Source organism: Lissotriton vulgaris, unplaced genomic scaffold (genome assembly GCF_964263255.1).
Source record: "Lissotriton vulgaris unplaced genomic scaffold, aLisVul1.2 SCAFFOLD_423, whole genome shotgun sequence".
NCBI lineage: Eukaryota > Metazoa > Chordata > Amphibia > Caudata > Salamandridae > Lissotriton > Lissotriton vulgaris.
The window spans coordinates 1118448-1145258 of NW_028247221.1; positions in this window are offsets into that span (position 1 = coordinate 1118448).

The window sequence follows — 26811 nt, forward strand, 5'->3', positions numbered from 1 at the left end:
ATAAAACGGGAACAAATTCCGTTCTGGTTAGCGCAAAAAATCACTCAAATAGAGGCAGTATTTCCGGATACTACCCCTATCGAGAAACACAGAATCTTGACCATCTGCCTTCCTATGGGAATCGCACCACACGTGGAGGACTGTGACACTTGGGGTACAGTCTTTGCTTCCATCTACACAAAAACACATGGTGTTCCGTCTATGGCGGTAATACCAGATGTACTAAGACAGATTCAAAATGAATACGGTCCAGAACCTGCTTTAACTCTTGGTATGAAATTACTGAAAGACTTCAAGCAGGTCTCGGCTATATTATTAGCCAACATAAAGGGAGAAGCAGCATCTGTGGCGATCCGCCAGAAGTTGAAGGAAACAGATATAACAGATCAACCAATTGAGCTTGCCAGAATCATAGAGAAGTGCTATGAAGAATTAGGTAGAGACAGCTTGGGTGGGAAACCAGTAAAGCCCCAACTGCTCGAAAATCCTGAAAAATTATTTATTAAAAATAATTCAAATACTCCTAAAAAGAGCTGGGATGGAAATAAACAATCCACTCCCAAAGAAAAAGTTTTCCAGTCCAGAGGAAGGTCTCCTCGACGGAGGGAAAGAACTCCGACTTGAGAACACCAGTCTCCCCAGAGGGAGCCCTCTGAGAAAAGATACAACCTTAGAAATAGGGATAATTTGAAAAAACCTGATAGATATCAAAGTATTGATACACGTCTCTCTCGATCTTTTTCGCAGAAATCGGAAAGAAGAGGACGGTCAGACCCAGGAGAGCACACCAAGTCCAAAGACAAGGAACCTGCTCAGAGTAAAAAATCTCAATTTCCAAAGAAGAAGGTAGCCAGTATTAGAGTAATCAACCATGCCGAGAATACTGAGGACACAGTTGAAAAACGGGGAGTGGGCACAGACAATGTTAGGCAGTGCAGCAGAAATCAATATAGCCCGCAAGATCTTGATGAGTCATCTGGAAACAGTGGACACGAATGAATACATTCAGGTTGAAACTGCCGACGCCAGACTTAGCGAGCCCCATAAAATATACGAAATAACATTGCGTATAGAGGGTGATAAGACTAGGAAAATAAAGGGTCTATTTTGGGATAAACTCTCAAAAGGCTATGATATTCTGTTAGCTGAAAAAGATTGGCCCCCAGAGTTTGTCAGGGAGTGCCCTCGTGGCGAAGAAATGATTATGCCTGCCTTCTCGAATCCCATTCCGATTCACAAAAAATATACATATGCAAGGAAATGGGCAGTAGCCCAGGCACCGGCATTATATAAAAATCATGTAGGATGGGATGAGGACTCACCTCCTCACAAAATAAAAAGTGAACCAACTGCCCAACGGCAGTATCCCATTAAGCAAGAAGCTAAAAAACAAGTCAGGGAGATCTTAGATCAACTTGAATATCAGGGGGTGATTGAAACATGCACCTCTCAAATGAACAATCCTTTGTTTCCTGTCTCCAAGCCAGACAATTCATATCGTCTAGTTTTGGACTACAGACACCTTAATGCATGTTGCAAAACATTTGCAGTACAAAACTCGCATAGTGCAGCCCTAATGAACAACATAGTTAGGAAAAAATATAAAACGACATTAGACATATCTAATGGTTTCTTTTGTCAAAACATTGCACCAGAAAGCAGGTATTTGACCGCTTTCTCCGTAATGGGGTCTCAGAAATATTTCTGAAGGCTCCCACAGGGGTTCAAGAACAGTCTAGAACTATTCTCAGCTAGAGTAACAGAGTTACTACAAATATATGATGATGAGGCATTATCTTACGTAGATGATATCTATCTCACAGATGACGACTTGGATACTCACTTGAAAAGAGTGAACACCATTATACTTGGGTTCGCAGCAGAGGGTTACAAATTCAACTTTAAAAAGTCTCGAATTGCCCATCTGACAGTATTATTTTTGGGATACGAATTATCAAGTGAAGGAAAAAGCCTAGCGGACAACTTCTTAGAGAAGTGCGCTGTACTCCAAGCTCCAAAAACGCTAAAGAATTTACAATCCATACTAGGTTTTCTGAATTTCGGAAGAACATACATTCTAAATTACGCAGAGAGGGTTAAACCTCTCTATGAACTAATTAAACCTGATTTTAAACAAATCAATTGGACTCAAAAACACACAGAAATTTTGAGATCACTGCAAACAGACATGTTAGCAAAAACAAAATTAGATACATGTGACAACACGCGCAATCTTGTAATCAAAGTCATCCCAGGAGGATGCGGATTCACGTACCTAACCTCTAATGAGGGAGAAAAGGTACCAATTTCAATTAAATCTCACTTGTACACACAAGCAGAAAAAACATTCAGTCACACAGAAAGAACTGTGAAAGCAGTGCAAATTGCATTAGCCAATGAACGAGAACTAGCACATGGTAAAAGGATTAATATCCTTACAGCGGAATCCGCCTTCGAGGTGCTATTCAGCCCAGTAAACCTGCCTACAGTGTCACTGGATCCGAAATGGATACAGTGTATAGATTCTCTTGGAGCGGAAGATGTGAAATACTATTTCGCTCCGCAATTCGAAGAACCGAATGATTTAGAATATGAAGAAGAATATCCTCTGCCAATCGAACTTCTGCCTCTCCCACAGTATGCCTGTATAATCTATACAGATAGATTTGTACAGCATTTCAACGTAGAGAGCAAATTCTACGATGCAGCCTGTGCGATTGTTAAAGGTCGTTGGCTGTGGGGTAAATTCAGACCGGAAGTAACAAAAACTGAATCAGTAAGAAACTGTTCGGCTCAGAGAGCTGAAATCAGATCTTTAAAGATGGCGCTTGAAAATGCAGAACGTGAATTCCCGACACTAATTGTGTGCGATTCTCATTTATGCGTCAACTCTTACAATAATAAGCTGCAGAGTTGGATTGAAAACGATTACAAAGATGACACAGGTGCCACAATAAAGCATAAATTGCTCTGGAAACAGGTAGCTCTTTTAGAGAAAGAACTACAAAAGACTCACGTGATACACGCACAGAGTCTTTAACGTGATGGCGTTCACGTTACAGGGAATTCATTGGCTAACACATCCATAGCGGAAGCAACTAAACCGGCTTCCGTAGCCACAATAAAGCGTGCAGAAAAATACATAGACGGGGAAACCATGCTGGCAGTAAAAACGACCGTAAAAGGCGACTGTGCAGCACTACCCGTGAACTATCCACTCATTTATGCATACATAATCGATGCAAACTCCGTTCCTTTTGCTCGAATCCCTGGAGTGGGGGATAGGGTAATTCCAAACAGGGACCGGAGGGGCTTCCTCACACAGGAAGCACACATGGGATTGGGTCTGAGACACCAAACAATCAGGGACTCTCTGAGAGAATTAGAATCAGAGTACTGGTGGCCGGAAATGAGTGAAGGCATTCACGAGTTTGCAAAAAACTGTGAAGACTGCAACAGAGATCGCAGTGGAGAACCGGCTAGTGTAGTGTCAGAAGCACTAATAGAAAGCATCAGGCAATCTATCCGCGCTATCAAAAAAGAGAAACGCATCCCATTGTACATCATTAAGGCTAAACACTCTTAAAAAATGTGGCCTCCAGCGCTCGGCTGACGCCAGAACGGTTATAAGAAAGATCTGCGAGTCTTTATCGGCACATACGCAATTGCCATGTTCCATTCTGACCAGGGTCCTGCTTTTAGCTCTTGAGCTTATAAGGAGGCCATGGCCAGCATGGGAGTTGGGTTGCGGTATTCTTGTCCATCACACCCCGAAGGGAATAGTGTGGTAGAAAGAAAAAAACCGAGACATAAAGCGATCTATAACAGCGAAGGTATTAGGTTCAGGCGCTGGGTGGGTCAAACATCTAATAAGTGTCCAAATCAGTCTTAATAATTTGCCAAGAAATTCTCTAAAAGGTTTCAGGCCATACGAACTATTGTTCGGAACTAGAATGAGAGTTCAGGACTTAGATAGTCAAGTATCAGTGGTACAAGATAAGAAAACAGACTTTGAAATCAAAGATCATTTGGCTGTTTAACAGGACTTGAATGAAACAAGAAAATCCTTAAGCAACATAAAGTTAAAGCAACAGCCAGCTACCACTGACGAGGCACCACAAGCAACAGCCCCAGCAAGGCCTGTCTGGATTCCAAAGATTGGGGATCTAGTCAGAGAAAAAATAGCGGTGAAGAAGGAATTTGGGCCTTCTTACAGAAAAGCAGTACCTGTCTTGGCAGTCACCGGAACAAGATCAGTAGTACTACCGCCCCTTGCTGGTAAAAAGGAGAACAAAGTTGTATCAATCGACCTGGTAAAACCACAAGCATGTGGCCTATAATCAACAGTAGGCCCAGTGGACTCCCAAGAAACAACAGAATACCCAAACTTGCAACAATCCAAGAGGTTCAAACTGAAAGACTAATCACATTCGATCAGCCTGCAGTGCACAGAGAATGACTATGCAATAATGCCATGGAACTCGTGCCTCTTGAGACACAGATTGAAACAGTACGTCAAGAAACACCAGTCTACAATAATGTGGCATCAGAAAGTGCTACCGAAAGACAGATTGAAAGAACAATCCCAACAATTGACAGAACTGCCTCTGGTTATTTCATCGACTTTGACAACTTTTCCGAGGATCAAAGTAACCCCGAAGTGATGCCAGAAACAAAAAAGACTTTTAAAGAAAAGCAACGGAACTCTTTCATCAACTGAAGGAAATCTACCTTATTTCCCCTTGGTTATAGTTCTGGTTTCGGTCTAGGTGTATTTTTCCTCCTGCTTTGGCTCATCATGGTACTTTGTTTGGGAAAATTCATTGAGGGAAAATATAGTACAATGGACACAGCAAGTTAGAACATCAACTTAGTCCTCAAACCACACAGATCATCCCACGTGAAGAAAAGAGAACTGTCAACAGTAAATGTCACAGCCATTCCAATACCCGGTGGGGTGGTATGGGAGAAAACTGACTATGAGATCTATGGTCCGGTCGAGATCCTGAAGTATCCTCATCAACTGAAGGTTTCCTTAAGTGACTTTGTAAAACCTAGTACATTCTCTGATGATTGGGACTTTGACAGCATTAATAACATGATGTCTGATTTAGTAATGTCAGCTAGATTCACAGAACATGATTATTTACAAGGTTCGTCTAGTTATGAACAGTTGTTCTGTTATACACATTATGGCGATCATTATTTGCATAAATCTGCACAGCCTAGAAATGTTTTTAAGTATAATCAATGGGAACATTGTGCTACACCACCTAAAAGCAGTTCTAAAACATTCTTTGAGAAATTCAAGTACTTCTCAGGGTTTAACACCAGTGATGCAGAAACGTTTTATTACAAAATGTTAGATAAAACAGGAATGAAAACAATGCTGACAAACACTAAATTAATATATTCAGAAGCATTTTATGAAAAAATGATGACATTTGGTTTTGATTATTGGAAAAATAACATTGAAACAAAAACCATTTGGGGTACGAAAGATTGGCAGGTACAAGGCCTAGAAGCATTATTGGCAGCATTGGGCAATCCCGCACCTACCATTCTGGCCCCCATCTGGCCCGCCTGTCTGGGGGTTCCCCCCCTGCCAAAACCCCACATCAAAAGCCTCGGAGTCTGGCTGGATAAATCACTGGATTTTTCTGTGCAGGCTACCAAAACTGCTTCCATCTGCATTGGTCTGTTGAGAATGCTCCGGAAGATTCTCCCATTGCTTCCTTTCCAGGCGAGGAGGATCATGGTTCAGGCCCTGATACTCTCCCGCCTGGATTATGGAAATGCATTATATCTGGGTGCTCCGGTAGCAGTGATCAATAGACTCCAAGTTACGCAGAACTGTGCTGCTCGACTCCTGTTCGGCATCCCCCGGGGCCAATCAGCTAGGAAGGCTTTAAAAGAACTCCACTGGCTCCCAATAGCTGCCAGAATGCATTTTAAAGCTATGTGCATTGTGCACAAAGCCTTTCACCGAACAGGCCCAGCCATTTTGCTCCCTCTGGTTGTACCTTACGTCCCATCGAGAACCCTTCGTTCCAGCACCCTCCATTTTGCCACGACAACTAAAGTCAACAGGGCTCGCTGGGGTGGTCGGGCGTTTTCACACTTAGCAGCGAAGATGTGGAACTCACTCCCGCCTAGCATGCGTGAAATCAGCAATCTGATGGTCTTTAGGAAGACTTTAAAAACTTACCTGTTTGCCAAATTGTGTTAATCTTGCTATCTGCTCACCACACTATCAGTTCAAGCGCCGCGAGGCTTTAGGGTATGTGTGCGCTATATAAATATAATTTTTCATTTCATTTCATTATTCAGAACCTGCATGATACTAGAACAAATGATGTTTTTAAATGACACAATTCATCAAACATCCTGTTTTGGCCTAGCTAAGATCAAAGACCTAAACAAACCGTCTATTCCAAAGCCAATACCTGAAAATGCAACAACATTGAGATAGACGTAACAAAAATTTTACATTTTAACAGAACACATCCTGATTGGAAAAAGTGGTTAATCTGGCCTACTGACACAAACAACTGTCAAGATAGATTCCTGAACAAAACACAGGGGTTAAAAATGACCAGACAAGACCCTAGATACTCCCAGAGACAACATCCAGGGATAGTAACAACATCCAGTGTAGGGAAACTCTGCCTCGAATGGCTAGGATCATCCACACTGGCTGAAATTAAGCAACACTTTTCTTTACTTAAAGATGGTGCTGATTTGCGTGATTTTATTATGGGACCACGCAAACAGCGTCAAAAGCGTTTCATAGCGGCCAGCATCTATGCTGCATACAACGAGGCTTGGAAAGTCACACAAATTGAAACAGCAGAAAAAATACGAGAAATTGATCGTATTAATTTGGAAAAATCACTTTCTGTAGTGGACAACGGGTTAATGACTCTGTCCTCCAGAATATATTCGTTGGACAATATTGTATCCTCTGCCTTTGATATAATAGACAGAGACTTGCTAATGTTACAGCATGGCCAGTCGCAATTTCGTTCTATTGTACAATTAGGCTGGACGCTGCAAAATCTTCGTTAAGGCTATGTGCCTTGGCGTTTAATCAACACAACATCATTATTTTCCATTTTTAACCTTACTGATAAACAAATCAGCTTGGCACTTGAGAGATTACCATTGACAATGTCAGAAAGTCCTGTCATTGAATGGATAATACACGGAATTATCACTATTCCGATAACAACTTTCCGATTTAAAAAGTGCCTTGAATACATACCTACTGGCCAGTATGAACGATTGGGTAAAGGATATGTAAAATCAGCATGGAAATTACCATACACACATTCATGCTATAGTGACAGCGACAAAAATGTATTTCTTAGTGGTGAAAATTGTAACTGTTCACTAAGCGGTATACTTTTGTGCCAGGGTATAAATTTACATGGAGCCTGTGAAGGTAATTCTAACAACCTTTCATGCCACCAGCTTGTCACACCTGCAACGCAGATAGAGCCCTTCTTTATGCAACTCGCGAATGGGAGTTACATTCTAAGAACAGATCACAGATGTTGTGGCCTTGTGCCAGGAAAAGCCTATCTCGTAAGCGTAACTTCCATGGTCAAATGCTGTATGCAAGCATTGTTCCGGAGCGGGCCTGGAGACATAGAGACTCCCATCTGGCCTCGTCTGCATTTCTCTTCTATACGAATTGATACTTTAAGCAAAATGAAGTCTGTGCTTTTGCAGACAACAGTGCCCATCACGTCATCAAAAGAGACGTATGATCTCCTAGTTGCAAGGACAGCTACGGAGGTTCATGACCTTTTATCAACAAATTGCCCCGTGCATTTCGTAGAAATGTTGAGCCAACTCCTTAACATGTCTAGTGCCACAGGCATCCCAGGCATATTTAAGACGATTTTTACGGGACTGCTAACACCATTTCAAGCAATTCTGGGAATTGTTCCAAATTTTGTCCACTCTGTTTTTGGCGGCATACCCCTATTTTTGGGACTTGTAGCAGGGATTTTAATTTTGACCCTCCTGCTTCGATATGGCAAGCCACATCTCAGACATGACTCCTACGATGATGGAAGAAACAATCCTAGCAGTGCGCTACCGGGAAAGAATAACTAGAGTCCTTGGATTGGCCAGGCTGAGAGATCTAAACATGACCTGGTTCCTTTCATTCAGACCGATATGGCAAAATTGCATCTTTACTGTACTACGATGTATGCTATGCGGAGATGAGTGCGTGTTGGACATCTGTCTTTCACTTCCATCAGCAGTACCAATGGATATCGATACTTTGCTAAGTCCGATAACGGCTCACGCATTGTGCTGTCCCCAGCGGCTACCAATCCTGATGATGGCATTCGTTGAGACTCCTGTGCTATGACTAGGTGGTAACAGTGGAGCGAGTGACAAAAGCAACATCACCCAGGTACGACCTTCTGTGAGCATTGCGGATCCGGACTTTGATGACAGCAATCATTCTCACACCTGCCAAATTACAGCACTAACGAATTTGGTCGAACTGTCACCTGATTTTGTAGACCAATTCTTTGAGAGCCTGTCTGATTTGATGTTCTCACCCGAACAGAAACAATAACTTTAGAGAAGCATTCCGATACAGCGTTCCCATGAACTCTGGATTCAGCCTTCAGTTTTGAACAACAAAAACTGCTAAAAGCATTGGAACTCTAATTTCCCCGTTCAAGCAATAATTCTTTTGAATTGAACACTTTTTAATATTCACCTTTTTTGGCACGAAAGATTCTTTGCTTAAAGTAAAACTATTCATAGAGAACAGAAGCTTCTACTTCTATTTTTTAAATACATCTAGAGACATAATAACTTTACACCAGCCTCTTGCACATTTTACTGCAATTCATTTATATGTGATGAAATTATCTCGCCCTTCTTCTGTATTCAGAGATATTTCATGTGTAATTCTTTTTGCATAATCGTTCATTGATTTCATATGCTATAATTTTTGAATGATTTCTATGCTTCAAAAACGTACAGTAACTAAATTTTCACGTATTACACATACGCCTATTTCAAATGCATATATGTATTTTGAGGTGGGCAATGTTACACGTGCATCTTATTGCTCTAGTTTTAGTAATTTGATGGACATGAATTCGTGGAGTGGGTGTAGCGTTCTAATCTAGGACCCTGATCGATACTGTGACCTTATGCCCCTATACGGCTATAAATCCATTTATTCCCTATATTGGCATAACCGACCAAATGCAATATTCAGAAACTCGTCTCTGGCCTCACACGAACAGAGCCACATTTCAGAATCACTTTCTCTGCCACTTCCTTTGCAACCAATTAGTGCAATGACATAGCAGAAGTTACTATCTAAGATTCCTAGATTAACACTCCAAGTTCTTCAACAAGATAAAAACTCAGCAACCTGGAAATCCCCGCTTGCTGTGTTTTGATTAGTAATAGAACTCTAATAAGCACTGATAGACGATCACTTCCTAGTGACATCTTTATTGACGTCTTATGTCCAAAAACTTACGTCAAACAAGGCACCTTTCATGTATAAATATTACCGACGTTGCCTTAAGCAAATGCTGTCTCGCTGCTGCTGAAGTTGCTGTTATGCTGATCATACCATAGCTGCTATCGCTACTGCTATCGCTGCTAACTAGCGAACGATGGTGTGGTGAACTTAGGAGCTGAACAGCCGTCCCCCTGCAAGAACCCAGCAGATGCAAGCTGCCCGCGGACGCTGCCCCTCCTCCTCCTCCTCGACGCGCTGAGTTAGACGCTGTCCTTTCTCCTGCAGAGAAATCCAGCTCCGGCGTTTCCGGCCCACCCTTGCGGGTAACTGGGATATCGACCTCCTGAAGGAGATACCAGACCTCCATCATTCTATTCCAGAGGTATGGTGTTGACTAAACCCTTAGAGAGAATTCTTGAAGCAAACCTTGGCAAAACCAACTTAACTTAAAGCTACTTACTTACTCCCCTCCCAAGTATTAGGCTTAGGTCAGGTACACTGGGGTAGGCGTAGTTAGAAGCACCAGTTGAGTATTTTAGCCTAATGTATATATGAATGTATATATGTTTTATTCATTTTAAACCATTGTATGGCTAAGAAACCATATCAATGCTTTTACAGTATTATTTCGCAATACTCATCTTACTGTACGCACTTTTTATAATAACAAGTCTTGCAATTGTGGCAATTCATTTCTCTTGTACGAGAAGAAAGACTGTTCAATAAATGTTACCCTTTATTGAAAACGCCCGTCTCTCTATTCTCTACATATTGTGAAAGTAAACTGCATAACCACTGACTGAGTAAAATAACTGTCTATTGTTTCACACAACCCTAGAGATTGACTCTTGATCTGAGGAGCAAAGTTGTCATGTTGCACGGTTGTTGGAAAACTGAATCCCTTCTTGGCTGTGCCAGGGAAGCTGATCACTTCCTATTCAGTCAAGAAAGTTTCCAGTGACCTCTGAGCTAGTTGGTAACAACCCCAATTAAGTTTAGCATAGTCAGTGGAGGCCTGAAAGATCCGCACTTCTACGTCGATACTACTGTTTATGTTATTCCAATGCGCAGGGCCTATTGGGAAAATAGGAACTACACTACACTGCCTCAACAATACTGTGGCAGAGGGATTGAAGGAGGTGTCGGAGGCAGTGAGGCAATTATGTGGCAGGATGGATAGTGAGCGCGCTGCAAGGCCGAGAGACAGGCAGGTACTTGCAGGCTTCACCAAGTTTGTGAAGAGGCTATGCAATGCAACACATGTGCTCAGTCGCAGATCTGTGGCCATGCAACTTGAAATGGCGAAGTGCAGCCGTGAGGTTACTCAGGGCCTGGTCACAATCACCAGTGCTGTAGAGGTGATGCAGACTAATCAGATTGGTGCCACTGCTACAGGGGATGTGTACGACAGTGAGGAGGCAAGCAGTTGCAGCACTGTACCTCCCCCCTTGCCAGAGAGCAGGAGGCACAGTGTGAGGCATGGGTCTGCTGCAGGACATAGCACTGGGAAGGACAGTGTGCATGCTGAACCCAGCACTGGTGTGCGGGGGCGCAGGAGATAGGCACGGCCCTCTAATTTCAATCTGTTGTGGGTGGCGTAACCCTTTGGACACATAGCTGATGTTACGGTGTGCAGTACAATTGCCTGCTGTAAGGTCCCTTAAACACCTTGACACTAATGCATTAACAAGCTTTGTCTCATTACTTAATCAGAAATAATTTTGTGTGATCTGTGACCACCTCTGTCTCCCATCTGCTGCAGCTGCGCCACCTGCTGAGCTGTGCTGTGGCTGTGTACTTTCCTCATCCTCATCCTCTTCTTCAGAATCACACATTTCCACAGGTGTCTCCCTCTTGGTGGCAAGTTTATGCAGCATGGAACATACAGCTATGATTTTGCAGCAGACTAGGGGCTGGTACTGCCGTGCACCTCCATTTTTGTGCAGGCAGCGGAACCGGCATTTAAGGAGTCCAAATGTTCGCTCAACCGCATTGAGTGTCGATCTATGTGCAACATTGTATCGCCTTTCACTTGGGTTAGATGGGTGCAGGTACGGAGTCAGGATGAATGAGCGCACCGCATAGGCACTGTCATCTGTGTGTGAGAAATTCAGTCTACATTCGCAGCAACAGGTGTATACCTCAGGGGGTGTCACATGTACTTACCTAGCAGGTAGCCTTCTCCGAATTCCCCTGCAAGGAGACAGGTATAGATCCCCCTGTTCCTGAATATGTATGAATCATGGGTGCTCCCTGGGAATTTTGCAAATATGTCGCTGATGATGAAAGACGCATCACATATGACCTGGACATTAATCAAATGTGTGGATTTGCGATTGCAGTAGATGTACTCAGTCGCAGCAGGGAGGCAGATTGGTATATGTGTCTGATCATTACTACCAATGACATGTGGGAACTGGGCCTTCTGATAAAAGTCCAACTTGGTCTCCAGCAGTTATGCCTGTGTGCTGGGAAATTTGATGTAATGTGGCATCCTTTGCAACAGTAACAATACAACAAAGGGGGGGTTTAGGGTCCAAGGGAATATTTAACGACCCAACAATGCTACTACCTTTATACATATACAATGACCAACTACAAAGTGGCAAGGGGTCAAAAAAGGAAAAGGGAAACTTCTGTGTGTGTCTGTCTTTCAGTGATTTATACTGCAAGGAGTGAGCAGCGAAATCAATCCAAGGGTACTCTCCTTATGCAAAGAGAGAAATGCCCATCAGGAAACCGTCCTGTACCACCCTACATCATTTGGGAAGCCTGCTGGCTGCAGGTAGAGGTTCGTACCCATAGAAAGATTTGGCCAAGTTCTGCCAAATCTATCTGTTATGTCCCAATGGTAGTGAATTTTAAACTCGGTATCTGGAGGTGCCTGAATAGCAGTGCTTGAAAATGTAAATCATATGTGATAAAAGTGAGGAATCTAAAATTAACTAATTTGGACCACATTTCCATTCCAGTAGTTATTTGTTAATACTACTTTGCACTGATTCTTAATCTTGGGACTAGGGAGGCTCTCATTAAATATTTCTTTCCTCCTTATTACTCAATTTTAGATACCTCAATTTTAGATACCTTAGATACCTTTAGGTACCACTTCTCCCTTCAGCTCCGCTATGACCTTTTCGGCATTCGTGACTTTTTTAGCCACCTTACAGAGATCCGCTCGTAGTAGGTTAACATCTATAGAGACAGTGCCTATGAGGTCCTCAAGTGCCTTCCTAGAGCCCTGGATAGCTGCCATGAGTTCCGCCCTGGTGGGCTCTGCACTCTCCCCCGACTTTCGCTCCATCCCTCAAGTCTGCCTGGTCAGTTGCTGGCTGGAGGGGGTGCCTAGGAGTGGTGTATTGCGCAATAGTATTTGATCTGGTCAGTTTCTGGCCCTTTTCTTTGCCCATTGTGATTACAGCTATGCTTTCACTGCGTGGCCACCAGGAAGGGCTGTATTTTCGTTGATCCTCCGGAGAGGGAGCCAAATACTTCACAAGGACAATGAGTGCAAGTCCTCCACAGTAAAGGTCCAAATTACTTTGGGCCCCACCACCAGGGGCCACACGTCCGTCCTCTCAATTCCCCAGTTGCAGGGGTGACTACCCACTGCTACCAAGCTAAAGGTGGGGGGTTCCTCAACGTCCCCCTGTTCACTGGGATTTCTGAGATCAGGAACCCCCTTATCCCACACAACTAACTTAGCTTTGGGGGCACCAGGCTTGATAGTCCACTGCCCAGGACTGCTCCCATCAATAGTAGTATGCCTGCCCCAGAGGTCGCCCTCTATGCTGCCTGCTCTCTCCTTGATCCACTAGCCAGGGCAGGGTGGGTTTCAGTGGGACAAGTCTCAAGCAGCCGCACTCCCATAGAGGAGGAACCCACAGTTTGCACTGCTTAATAGGCCTGGTCAGAGTTCAGACCCAATGCGCACAACCCGCTGCCCCCGCGGGGTGCTGCAGCAGAGTCGGTGAGAAGCAACACCATCTACAGCTGTTTGCAGCTCCCCATTTGTTCTGGATCAAGTCCTAGGGGAGGCCAGATGTTGAAGGGGGGCCTCCAATACGCTGAGTCAGTCAGCCCCCACCCCAAGCTCTGCAGGGCTGGGTCGCAGGCCAGCAGCCACTGACACCATCGGCAAGCGAGTGGGGCTCGAAGGATAGGGCCACCAGGGCAGCAGAGAGGACCCACCAGTGCACCCGCCTGTCGACCGTAGCCTGCAAGCTCAGCAGGCGCACCGACAGGGTCCACAGCGGACCGCTCCACCTCTCAGGCTCGAGTCAGGGTCACAGCGGCAGTCCTCACCTAGTCCGCCTCTGCCCCTAGAGCGGCCCGGTTCACAAACAATCGATGGCTGCAAAAGTGTCCAGGGCACATAGAGTTGGCACTGCAGCCCAGCAGCTCCGCTCACCCCAGGCAGAAGGGTCGCAAAGAATCCTAGTCTCTGGCAGGCGTCTCCAGCAGGCCCGATCAACGCCTCTTTCACACTTCACCGCCCATGCCATCAAGGGGCTTGCAGAGCCTTCCAGTTCAGCTCCAGTAGATCCAGGGATCGGCACAGGTCGATTCCAATGGCATTCGACAGGTTTCCGTCACGATTCGCAGGATAAAAAACAGAATTGTAGGCGGACGGACTGGGAGCTTGAAGGCTCACGTCCTGTCGGCCATATTGCTTGCCATTTTTTATTATTCTTAATTGATATTGGCGTTATCTGCTCTTCTGTTCATTCTGTGGATCTCAAAAGCCTTCCTTGCTTAGGAAGAGAAATCCATTTTTTATGCATTAGCATAAACAGATCATTAATCAGGTTAAAGCAGATGTCCCAGTTAAAACAGAGTCAGTGGAGAACAATCATCAGTCAATATTATGCGATTTGAGTCCAGTTAATTTGTCTCACAGAGACTTGCTTTGTAAAATGAACTGCATGATTTATTGCACACTGGATAGTGTCACAATTGAAACTCAAGATGAAGATTCAATGTTTAAAATCAAGTCACAAGACTCAAGAGTTCAGTTGTTCCCAGTTCTTACACAAGATAATCTGCTTTTGGATTTTGGATCTAAAACACAATTTCAAAGAAGGGGTATTGGACTTCATAGGGAAAGAGATAGGATCAATACAAAGTGCCAAACCAGCCAAAATTCATGTAAAACTCAGTGTTATTTGAAATTGTTGTTCCTAATGATTTATGGATAGAATGTAAATCTCATGTTGAATGGCCGACTGAGAAACCAGCTAGAGTTGCACTGTGCTCCACTTGAGGTGGCTGCTGACAAATATAGAGTGATGATAAATGATGATAAATCATTTGAAAAAGAAAGTGCCACAGAAAGAAGTTAACAGGGAAAGGTCATGAGAACTAAACAAGAGCCAAATGAGTCAGTGTATGCTTATTATGATAGCTTAAACTGATTAATAGCTAGTACAGTAGAGTTGAAGAGCAAGAGAAAGAAAATGTATAAGCTTTTTTTTTGGTTTGTGTCCCGACATAAGGTTTATATTTAGCAGACAGTGATATGCTGCCACTCCAAGGATATCAATCCCAACACTGCTTCAGGAGGCATCATAGCACCGAGTCAGCCCTTACGGTCATCCTGAATAACATCCGCCTGGAGGTAGACCAGGGACATACCACCGTCCTGGTCCTTTTGGACCTAACAGCCGCCTTCGATACCCTATCCCCTTCGGTTTTAACATCTCGCCTGACAGAGATAGGAGTGGAAGGGGCGGCTCTGAGTTTGCTGGCCTCCTTTCTGGACCAGAGGGAACAGAGGGTTAAGCTGGGAGAGTTTCTATCTCCATCCCTACCTGTGCAATGCGGGGTCCCACAGGGGTCGGCATTAAGCCTTACCCTGTTTAACATCTATGTGACCCCGCTTGCCAGGCTGGTTAGATCTTTTGGGATGGAGGTTGTCTCTTATGCTGACGACACACAAATCTTGGTGTCCCTCTCCCATCTGGGTAACTCGTCACCGTTCAACTTTAGGAACTGCATGGAAGCAGTGTCCCAGTGGATGATCTACAATTCACTAAAGTTGAACGGTGAGAAGACTGAGATCTTGGTGTTTGACCCTAATAATAACATCTGGTCACCTGATTGGTGGCTGCTCTCTTTGGGGACCTGTCCTACTCCTACGGAGTCGGCACGGAACTTGGGAGTTTTGATTGATCCCGCCCTATCTATGACTCTGCAGGTTAACAGAACTGTTGCTACCTGCTGGGGTATTATTAAAATACTCCGAAAAATAAAACATTACCTGTCCCCTCAGGCGCAGAAGCAAGTGGTGGTAGCACTTGTTGCTTCGCGACTTGACTACTGTAACGCCTTATACACCGGCATGAATAAGAACCTGTTACAGCGTCTTCAGACTGCCCAAAATGCGGCCGCCAAATTTGTTGATTAGCGTCGGCAACGGCAGCCAGGAAGGCCTTACACTGGCTCCCGATTGAATCGAGGATCACTTTTAAAACACTCTCTCTGACCTATGGTGCTCTCTCTGGTAAAAGGGCGGGGGTGTCAGGAAGCTGCTACTACCCTATGTATTGGGCAGAGACTTACGCTCCTCTTCAAAGAACTGCTGGTGGTCCCCCGCTTCCGTAGGAATAAATGTGGCGGCAGGGCTTTTTCTTCAATTGCCCCTAGGCTATGGAATACCCTTCCTTGTGAAATCAAATCTCAATCTTCCGTTCTGCTTTTTCGAAAAGCATTGAAAACATGGTTGTTTGCAAGGGTGTACCCGTAGTTACTGTGTATTTATTTTTATGATTTGCTGTTAGGCGCCTTGATGCTTTCGTGCTTAGTAGCGCGCTACAAGATTCTTTTTTATTTCAATCATTTCATTTCATATCGATGACGAGATCTTGAAATATGCTAAGAATTGCAGTTATTTTTTGACGCGAGGCAGACAAACATTAAAGAGATGATGATTGCACATATGAAGCAGATTCAGAGAAATGTATTGCATCTACCCCTGGAATGCATGATTTTGATAAGGAGTTTTTCATTTACTGGTATGAGAAGGGAGTGTGTTAATTGTCTATTTTAACGCAAAAACACAGTGGAGTTTGTTGGATTCACTAGGTGTAGCTCTTCCTCGTTGCCTGAAAGTTGCAGCTGTCTGCATTACAGTTGAACAAAGTGAAGGGGTTCTGATGGGACATCCACACATTGTGTTTGTTTCACATTCAGTTGAGATTTTGTTGAACTGCACCATAACTCAGCAGATGACAAACAGCCGCCTGACGAGACCTAAGCAAATCATATTGGCAGTTGAAAATATCTCAATCAAAAGGTGTAATTCTCTGACTCCTGCAATAAAGCTCCGGGTGTCAGACAGCAGTGAAGACAACAACAATGATGATGATGATTATTAAGAACATCACTGTGTAAATTTCACAGACCTTTTGTGCCAAGACTAGATATCAAAGATGTTCCTCTTGAAATTGCTGAACTGACTTCGTGGATGGTTCTAGTCTGAGAGACTATTGTGGAATACTAAAGACTGCTAATGCAGTCTGTTTCATTACTGAAATACAAGAAGACTCGAACCTGCTTATATACCTTCAGCACAAGTTGTAGAGTTGATTGCAATAGTAGGGGGTGGGCATAACTCATGCAATACAGTGTAGTGTAGTCACTCGGAATTACCTGAGAATTCTATGTGAATCTCGCATACTTAGACAAGAAGAATAATTCTGCTTTTAGCGCTATTTTTCCTTGCATCTAAAATGGGTATGAGAATGCATTTTGTGCTAAGAAAAAGAGCCAAATGTAACAAAACACAAATAGCGAGCAGCTGCTCGCGCTCCTTATATGTGCTCTTAGGATACGATTTTCCCTAATCTTACTCATGGCATTAATTGCTATTTTCTTAATGCAAAATGCTCTCTCGCATCCAAAATGGGCAAGAATGCAGTTACCAAGATTACGAAAAGGGCTTTATGACATCATCTGGTACATTCCATCAAGAATGGTTCCTATATTCTTGATTTGTTAGCAGCAATACAACAACCAAAAGAGACTGCAGTGATCAAGTGCACAGCCAGTAAGGCTTGTGTTGACATTCCACATCAGGAAATAAATGTGCTGATCAAATGGCAAAATACTGTGCAGTGGAAAATGCAACTTTGAGATTAAATGAGCAAATCACAGTGCAAGAATCCGAACAAAATGATTCAAGTAAAAGTTCTGTTGAAAATAGAAACCATAGAAATTGTTTCTGTTAAATCTGTTAAACATAATACAGACCTCATTAAGCAAGTTGAGGGGTCTCCATGAGTAGGTCCCAGAAGATGAGAAACAGAAATGGGAAATGCTAGATTCCAAGAAGAATTTTAACAATGTTCAGATTACTTGTGAATACAAATATATTCTTTTTGACTCCATGCTACACTTCATGGCTAGCTATTTACATGGCCAAACATATGTAGTAAGGGGTGCCGTTTTAAAAAGTGCAGGTTTAACACCAAATTAAGAGGTGTTGCACAAGATTTAGATGTGTTATTTGTCAGGGAAATATTCAGGGAAAAATAAATATTGTCATTATGAATCATATTGGCAAATCAGAGGGCCCATTTACTAGACTTCAAGCAGTTTCCATTGAGATCTCAGTTTACAATGGCCCTAAGTAGTTTCTTGTGATTGTCTGCTTGTTCTCTAAATGGGTCTAGGCCAATCCTACCTGAAGTTATGTAAAGCCTCAAAGATTCAACTCCATCTTAAGTAGGCTGTTGGATTCGGCCCTTTTTGTAGGGTCTTCCCTGAACTTTTTACCTTCCTACTGTATTTTGTCTGACCTGCTTTTGTTGGATTATGACTCTGGGCACTTCACCACTGCTGATCAGTGCTAAAGTGCATATGCTCTCCCTATTGTAAATTGATGTATGGATTAGTGACTCCATGATTGGTTGGTTTGGTTTACTTGTCAGAACCTAGTACAGTGCACTGAGTGTGCTCAAGGCTTGTAATTCAAATGCTGCTGGTGGGCTTGCAGCACTGATTGTGCCACCCACAGAAGCAGTCTGTAAAAGTGTGTCTCAGGTCTGCCATTGCAGAGCCTGTGTGAAGTCTGGGACTGCCATATTGACTGGGCAAATGCACCCACTTGCCAGTCTCTAAACCTTCCCTTTTCTGCATATTAGTCACCCCTATGGTAAGCCCAATGGCAGGGTGCATTGTAGGTAAAAGGTAGGACAAGCCCTGATGTGTGTGGCATGTCCTAATAGTGAATTACAACCATTTTTGTGTTTCACTATTGCAAGGCAAACTGTTCCCCATAGGCCAGAATGGGCAATTTGATTATTACATCTTATAATCCTAACTGACTCAGCGAACTAGGTAGAAATTAGAGTTTAGTATGCCTGAGCTCAGAATGATAAAATACATCTTTTACTGAAGTTGGTTTTAACATTCTGTGTTTGAAAATACCACTTTTAGAAAGTAGGTATTTTCTTGTCTAACTATCCAAGCCTGCTTCTGCTAGGTTGTGTATTCCTTGTCTAGAGTTTGAGTAACAGGAGCTGGGGGATTCTAGGAGATGGGGTGAGTCAGAACAGGGCTGAATAGAGTAATGGGGTGAGTCAGCACAGGGCTGAATAGAGAGATCTGCATGCAGATGGGAGGGAGGAGTTGCACCTGGGACCTGAATAGGGCTGTGACTTCCCTCAACAATGCTGGCTCCACCTCCTGCAGTGCGTCTGATGTCCCTGCCCAGAACTGTGAAAGGAAAGGAGTCATGTAAACAGAGTGCTCCAGGAATGACCAAAACTGGTTTGGACTAGGCAAAGACCTTCAGAGAACAAAGAGAAACTGTGTATATAAGATGGGGCCCAGACCCCAGAACTTTAGATCACTTTTGGGAAACAACAAGAAACCTTTGCTGAGGAGAGGAAACAGAGAGACTATCCCTAAGCTGAAGTGCTGCTTAGGGGATTGGCCTGCAGTGGATGCCTGACTGCCAAAGAAAGGAGAGAGGAATTTTATGTGTACTTCCATCAGCTTGCCTCCTGCTGAAGTCTCAGGGACAAACGACTTCATCCACCAGCTTCCCAAGAGTTCTTTGAAAGTGCTTGCAGTTGAGTTGGGCTTTCCGAGTGACTGCATGTTGCAAGGAATTGAAAGCACGACTCACAAAGGAGAAGCGGTTTGCCGAACTGCCACAGTTGCTTCACAACGCAAAAGCGCCCGCATCGCCGGAGAAGAGGCTCGACGTTGCACTAGATGCCGCTGCATCATCGGAGAAGCGCGTCATATAGCGTCATATGTCACATAGCTGGGAAAGCGGGTCGCCGCTGCAACCAAAAAATTAGACATTAGTATTTGTAACAAGACATTCCATGCTAAACACACAAATATGACAAATCAACTCGTCCAGCTGGCACATCTCGTCCAGCTGGCACATCTTGAACGCAGATAAAGATGCAAAAGATAAAATCTCAAAACCCCTTTTTGCCTACCAAAAAAACAAGAATCTAAAGGATCTGATTGTAAGATCCAGATTAGCCCAAATAAAAGAGCCAATGCAGAGAAGTATTGTTAGGATTTCACCAGTGATAGGCAATTTTAGATGTAGCACATGCAAAATGTGTCCTTTGGCAATAGAAGACGACAAAATACAATTGAACGGACAGACAGTTAAGGTTAAAAATATGACAAACTGCAGAACAAAAAATGTCATTTACCTTTTACTCTGTCCCTGTGGATTGGGTTACATTGGAGAGACATCGCACAATTTTAATACACGACTCACTGAACATCGTTTGGCGATTCGTAAGAAAAAAATGTCTGCACCAATAGTGGAACATTTTGTTACACAAAAGCACACTGAGAATGACATCAAATGGTTCATTTTTGAAACCATAGACCCCAAAAACAATCAAAGCAGTGAATCCATCCAAAAGAAACGTCAAGTTTATTGGATATTCACTTTGGATACTTTCAAACAGGGATTAAATCAAGAAATCCCATGGGCACAAGTAATCGAATATAATCTATAATTCTGCATATTATTGATAAAATAAATTGAGCCCCTTGTTACTTTCTGCAATAACAATATTGCTTAAGGATCCATATCATATATATATTTTTGACTCGACCGAAAATGGGTGTAATAACTTTGAAAAATACAATAATATTTCTTTTTCGATTACAAGAAATATACACGCAATATTATTAGGAATATGTTCCCCGCTCTGCTTTTTACCGTGGGGAACTCAATAATAAACACCCATATCCATCTCATATGGATCCTTAATTGATACACAATGATAGTTTTTTTTCTTCTACCTACTATTAGTAAGAATGCCCATTGCAAGATGGCCGCCATTGGTCTCTTCTAACAATTTTAGAAGAATAAACTCTTTATCATAAGGAATCTGTCCGTTCCCTTTTCCAATCTGGGTGGAATTTAACAAGATATATCTAAGCTTCCTAAACATAAATCCTGAAATCATACACAATGCTAGGTCTTTTCCAAATGACAGGCCTTCTTCGAACAGCTATCAGTAAGAATACCACCCAAACTCAAGGTTTTTAAACTATTTTTAATGCAATAGTTAAAAAAGATTCCATCTACATGTATATGATTTTTTCTATATAACAACTCGTAAGAATGAGCAATTAAAGATGGCTGCCACTGTTCCCAAGGTCTTTAGTCTGCTGTTTATATCTATGCAGAAAGGTTGTAACCACATCGTAACATTTGCATGACATTAGACGCTATCCAATTAAGGTTTAGGCTTACTTTAAAAAGCTGAGTATCGCGCATATATCTGTTTCTGCTAATCCTTCACAGAACGGAGTACCAGGTTGAAAGCTCGTGTCAAGAGACTTAAAAGTAAGTAGACACCCACACACTATACCGCAGAAGAAGCGCAAACCAGGCATGTTCTCTACTTAGAATTACAAAAAAGCACAGGACCATATGTAAATTGCTTTAGAGCGTGACCCATATGGCGAAACTGTCAAGCTACAGAGATCTAGGCTGCATTGCACTAATTCAAGTGATACAGAGAGCTTAATATGTTTTTTAAATTGTGACAGTAGAGTGTAACATCTCATAGTATTAGCCTAATTGTAGAAGTGGAGTAAATAAATGAACCACATTATCACCAATGTAACACACGGTATATAACATGATGTTAAATAAATATCTGCTCCCTGAGATAAAAAATAAGAGATATGGCGCAAATAAGTCAAGCGTGTTATCACCACTATAAAACTTGGTATATTTTATAATGCTAAATAAATATTTGCTCTCTGCAGTAACAAATAAGACAGAGATATTATCTGCCCAAACGTTAGGACAGAAAGTGTATCACCTTTGGTATGTTTTGTAGGATAACTGTAGAAGTGGCGCATAAAACCTGATAGAGTCATTTTCATTATAAAATATGGGACATAACACTTGGTTAAATAAATATCTGCTCTATGGAATAAAAAATTAGAGATAGGGAAACGTCGACCTAGTCTTTAGGACAGGAAACGTCTAACCTTGGGCATGTTATGCAGTTTTCTTAGCATAACCTAATAAATGTCCAACGTTTAAGTGAGGAATGTTTCAGTATAAGTCCAAACCCTAAATGAGGTCAAGCAACCTGACATCTGGTAGTGGCCCTACAATAGAAGATGTAGCGCCATAGTGGTAAAAACAGTGAACATAATTTGATTGTGCATCTGTATCCAGCTATATGAAACAATACCTCTACCATTTGTAAAATGGATTGGATAGGATAATCAACACATATATTACTATTTTTTTATCCTAGATAAAGAGTAAGGGTGAGACATAAAATACATAGGATCAAGGACTCCGTTCAGAATCCTGTTAAAGTGTCAGTACAATTTCTTATGGTAAGCGTATATTTAATACATTTATTATAATGATACATAGCACTGTCATAAACTGATTCTGATTCAGATATGTTTCACCTGTCTAGGGGCATAGTTTAGAGGTGAAAGATGTGACGATAGGCAGTATTCAATTTCATTGTTCCCTAACATGATGGAACTGATTAATTAAACTTTTGTAAATATCAAAGCTATACACAAAAAGCTTTCTTTTGTGCACCATATAGGGTTAGAACATAAACTGGCTAGTAACATGCAAATAAAAATATCCCTGTTTAAATTCATTGTTTCAGATAGAGTACATGTTAGGAAAGACACCAAAAATCTAGAATCAGCGAGTGAAATTTTGAAAACGCACCCTACCGGGTATACAATGGATTAATACTATTGTATGTCACCGACATATAGGTACTCATAGAATATTAGATAAGGGATAGAACTAACGAATTGTTTTATTCTTTTGGGATATCTATACCATCTTAGGAGTTATTGGATCTTTTTGGAAATCCCCTCTTTTCTACTGAAAATTATCCTGAATTGACAACTTTTGCAGATCATAACTTTGCTCTAAAATCACAGGTACAGTTTGGGATAGTAAACTGAATTGTCTTACATTCTTCTCTATTGACACTTGGGTCAATTAGTTCTTTCTTTTTATTATTTTTCATCCTTTTGGAGTCAACCCAATCTGATCTAATGTTTTGGGTCATTTTGGTGCATTTGGACACGCTATACTTTAATACCTTCATTTTCTCCTTGCACAATACATAAACTCTGACCTTATCTTGTCTTAGCCACAGATATTTCTCTTTAACTAACAAATAGAAACATTAGCCATTTCCTTTGTAAACATAGGCCCAGATATTATAAATATTGAAGCACTACGTGTTCAAGAATGTATCAACAATGAATTTTCAGGCCTTTTGATGTTGTTACATGTGTGTTCATTGTATGTATTATGCACTTTATTATAGAAATAAAGTTGAGACGGCTCCCCTGAAGAAGGCTCAACATGCCGAACCGCGCGTCATGTGTTATCTGACTGCCCGCCAGTGAAAAAGATTTGTTAACAAAGGAACTTCCTCTTCTAGTTTTATATTTAAGTTTTGTATAGCACTGTAATGTGTTGTTTGTCATGTATATATTCTGTGTATATGTCATGCACATACGAGGTTATGAATTGAAAACATGAGCCAAATTAATTATAAAAATAACTAAATGACAAAAAAAGATAAACAAAAAATAATTTAAAGAATAAAAATAAAAATAAAATAGAGTTTCTTATCAGAACAAATTGTTTGGAGTGCTATGCTCATGTTTGATTCACATGCAACCTCACACAGAATTAGACCGGTTGTTGTCATTTATGACCTGATGATATAACATAGTTCTTATATCTAGCATATTTCGTTACCCCAAAAAAGATAAAAAGAAAAAGACAAACAACCCTGAACATTTCCATGGGTTCTCCAGTCAAAACACAGCACCTGAAAGTGAGCATCTATCCACCTTTATTTTAGACATTTGCCTTTGGGCTATAAGAATAGTACTGGCTTATTCTCCTCAGCACATATTAGGGAGATCTTACAACCAGATCCTGCGGTATTGTCATATATTGATGATATCTCGCTTACAGATGATGACTTGGATGTACAGTTGACCTCGGTGGCTAGAGCTGTGACCATCTTAACATCACACGGTTACAGGATAAACCTGAAAAAAAAATCGAAAATTGCCTACCTGATGGTGATCTTTCTAGGATATGAGTTATCCAGCAAGGACAAGGGTTTAGCACCTGATTTCCTTCAGAAGTGTGCTACCTTTCAGCCTCCCAATACACTGAAGAAGTGGCATTCCCTTCTGGACTTTCTCAACTTTGGATGTCCTTACTTGCCGCACTATGCTGAGCGAGTAAAATCCTTGTGATATTTTGTGTGCTCTATAAACAGACATGCTAGGGATTACATATATTTACAAAGCAGGGGCAGTAAGACCAACCTGGATATCAGAGTCATACCAAGTCACTCAGGTTATACATATGTGACCTACAATGAGGGACAGAGCACTCTTTGGCTCAAAGAAAACAAATGATTGTAGTTTCTCCCATTACTGGCACTAGATGCAACCTCCAAGCGAAGCATTCCTAATGATCCTGTGCTACATCCTAGATGGGCGCTGTAAGCCTTTTCTTTAAGTGCAGTGGACATAAATGTCAGTATGGTTCCACTCTTCGTACACAGGCTTTTCTCCAATAGGCACACATTGCTCCAACTCCTACTACTTTGCCCATTGAGTCTTACCAGAGCATATTTTATACAGCTGGCTCTGCACAACTAGCCATTAGAACAAAATGTAAGTACATTACAGCCTGTGCGGCAGTGCAAGGTATAGTGAAAGATTATAAATTCCGTCCACAGCGCATCCACACTACAATCCTAGTTGACAGCACAGCAAAGCATGCATAACTTCATGCTCTGCTACTTGCATTACTAAAGGATGACTTGTCAATTCCCACACTCATTGTGTCCGATTTATCCTTGTGTGTGCAAGATTACAATGTTGGCTTACAACAGTGGCGCTTGAATGGATTCAAGGATTTAAGGGGAAAATCTATAAAGAATACACAGCTTTGGGGAAAGGTCGATGTCTTACAAAGTAAGATCCTACTGGTCTATGTGAGGAACACTCTGTGAGGCACACATTGGATCATCACGCCAAAGGGTACTAAACGACTGAATTATCTGTGAAGGGTGCAATTCAGACTTGTAGAATAGCAGTCCTAACCAGATCTCAAATGAAGATCAGAACTGATATCTTAACAGCTTTACACACAACCAAGCAAGGGAGAAAGCCGTCTTTAAATGAAAACGACTGAAGATATGAGTACACCTAATTGCAGAACCCCCTGGCTCACTCCCTTTTCTCAAATACTACATTGTTGCCTGGAGTGTTGTAGCGATTTGATGCCAGGGTCAAGTTGTATTTTATCTGTAACTCCTGCTTGATCCATCCACCATAAACTCTTGAATGATGGTTCTAATTTATTTCAACAAATGTTACTTGCTGTAGGCTGGAACCTGGCTAGCCATATGTGAATATAGTTTTGAAAACAATACAGTTTTGTGAAAGGACCTTGAACCCGCCACCTTGAAACATATTAAGAAATACCCCTCGGCCTACTATTGATATGAAAGACATGCAATTTGACAACTTAAATCGTTTGTTGTCAGTTTTACTTTAAAAAGATGTCTCTTTGACTTCTATGGCTGAACTATATAACCAGCAGACAGTCAGAAAAGCTTTGTAGATTCAGAGGCTGATACACATGTAATATTTGATGCATTTTTCTGATATTGTGCAAATGATATTAAGCTCATCTTTGACAACTGGTGTTATGCATCTTTTTAAGAACATTGCCTCTCGTCTGGTGATTGGATTTACAGCAGTATTTGACTGATACCATTATTTTTCCACTCTTTGTTCTCCAGCCTCTTTGGAGATTTCAAAACATCTTTCTGCTAATCAGCAGTGGTATTGCCATCCTTCTCCTGTTCCGACAAGAAATCAACAACATGTAGTACATTTATGCAGCTGAACAAAGATGCAGAGAGACTCTAGAAAGTCATTTGAGACATGCTTGGCTATATGTACTCATTGAAATCACGACGCTACCCTTTCACAATATGGACATTAAATGAGTGAATCCTGTGTTCTGGTGCATAAACTGTCAAACTATAATTATTTTGGACATACATCTTGAACAGCCCCCAGTGTTTAATCTTGATATGAATGCTATGCTACAACAACTACAAGAGCACCAGAGACAATGCCAGGCAATGCATCTATCCCTCCCAAAGGATGCTGACTATGATAGGTCAGTCTCACCAGTGACAATTTATGATACAATACTCGATCAGTGCTTTGGTTCATTGTCAATGTTCAAGCCTCCAAGGGAAGCACTTACAAATGTACTTAATGCCAGAGATGAGCAACCAATTACTGGTCCACGAACAAGCAAACTAATGACGACGCCTATGCATTATTTGGCTTCTTTAAAGCCCACTTGTATGCTACATGTGCTCCCATTGACATCAACATGCCCTCCAATGAGGACTGAAATCAACATCTGATTCACCCATAGACCTACATCAATCTTATGCCACAGAGACGGCACTATTAACTGGTAATCAGTTTAAGAACAGACTCTTTTTAAAGTTTTTGCATTTCCTTTTTTATACTGCATACTTTTCATTTGCCCTTTTTTTAAATCATAACTGGTGTGTTTAATCGCCAACATGCATATCTTGTTAAGGTACACTTTAGACAGATTATGTTGTATTTATAATCACAAATAGCTTACAACAATGCAAGGCTTAAAAGTATTCATTCTTCACCCATAATATATGCCATTTATTGTATTTATATATATGATGTATTAACCGCCTTCAGTT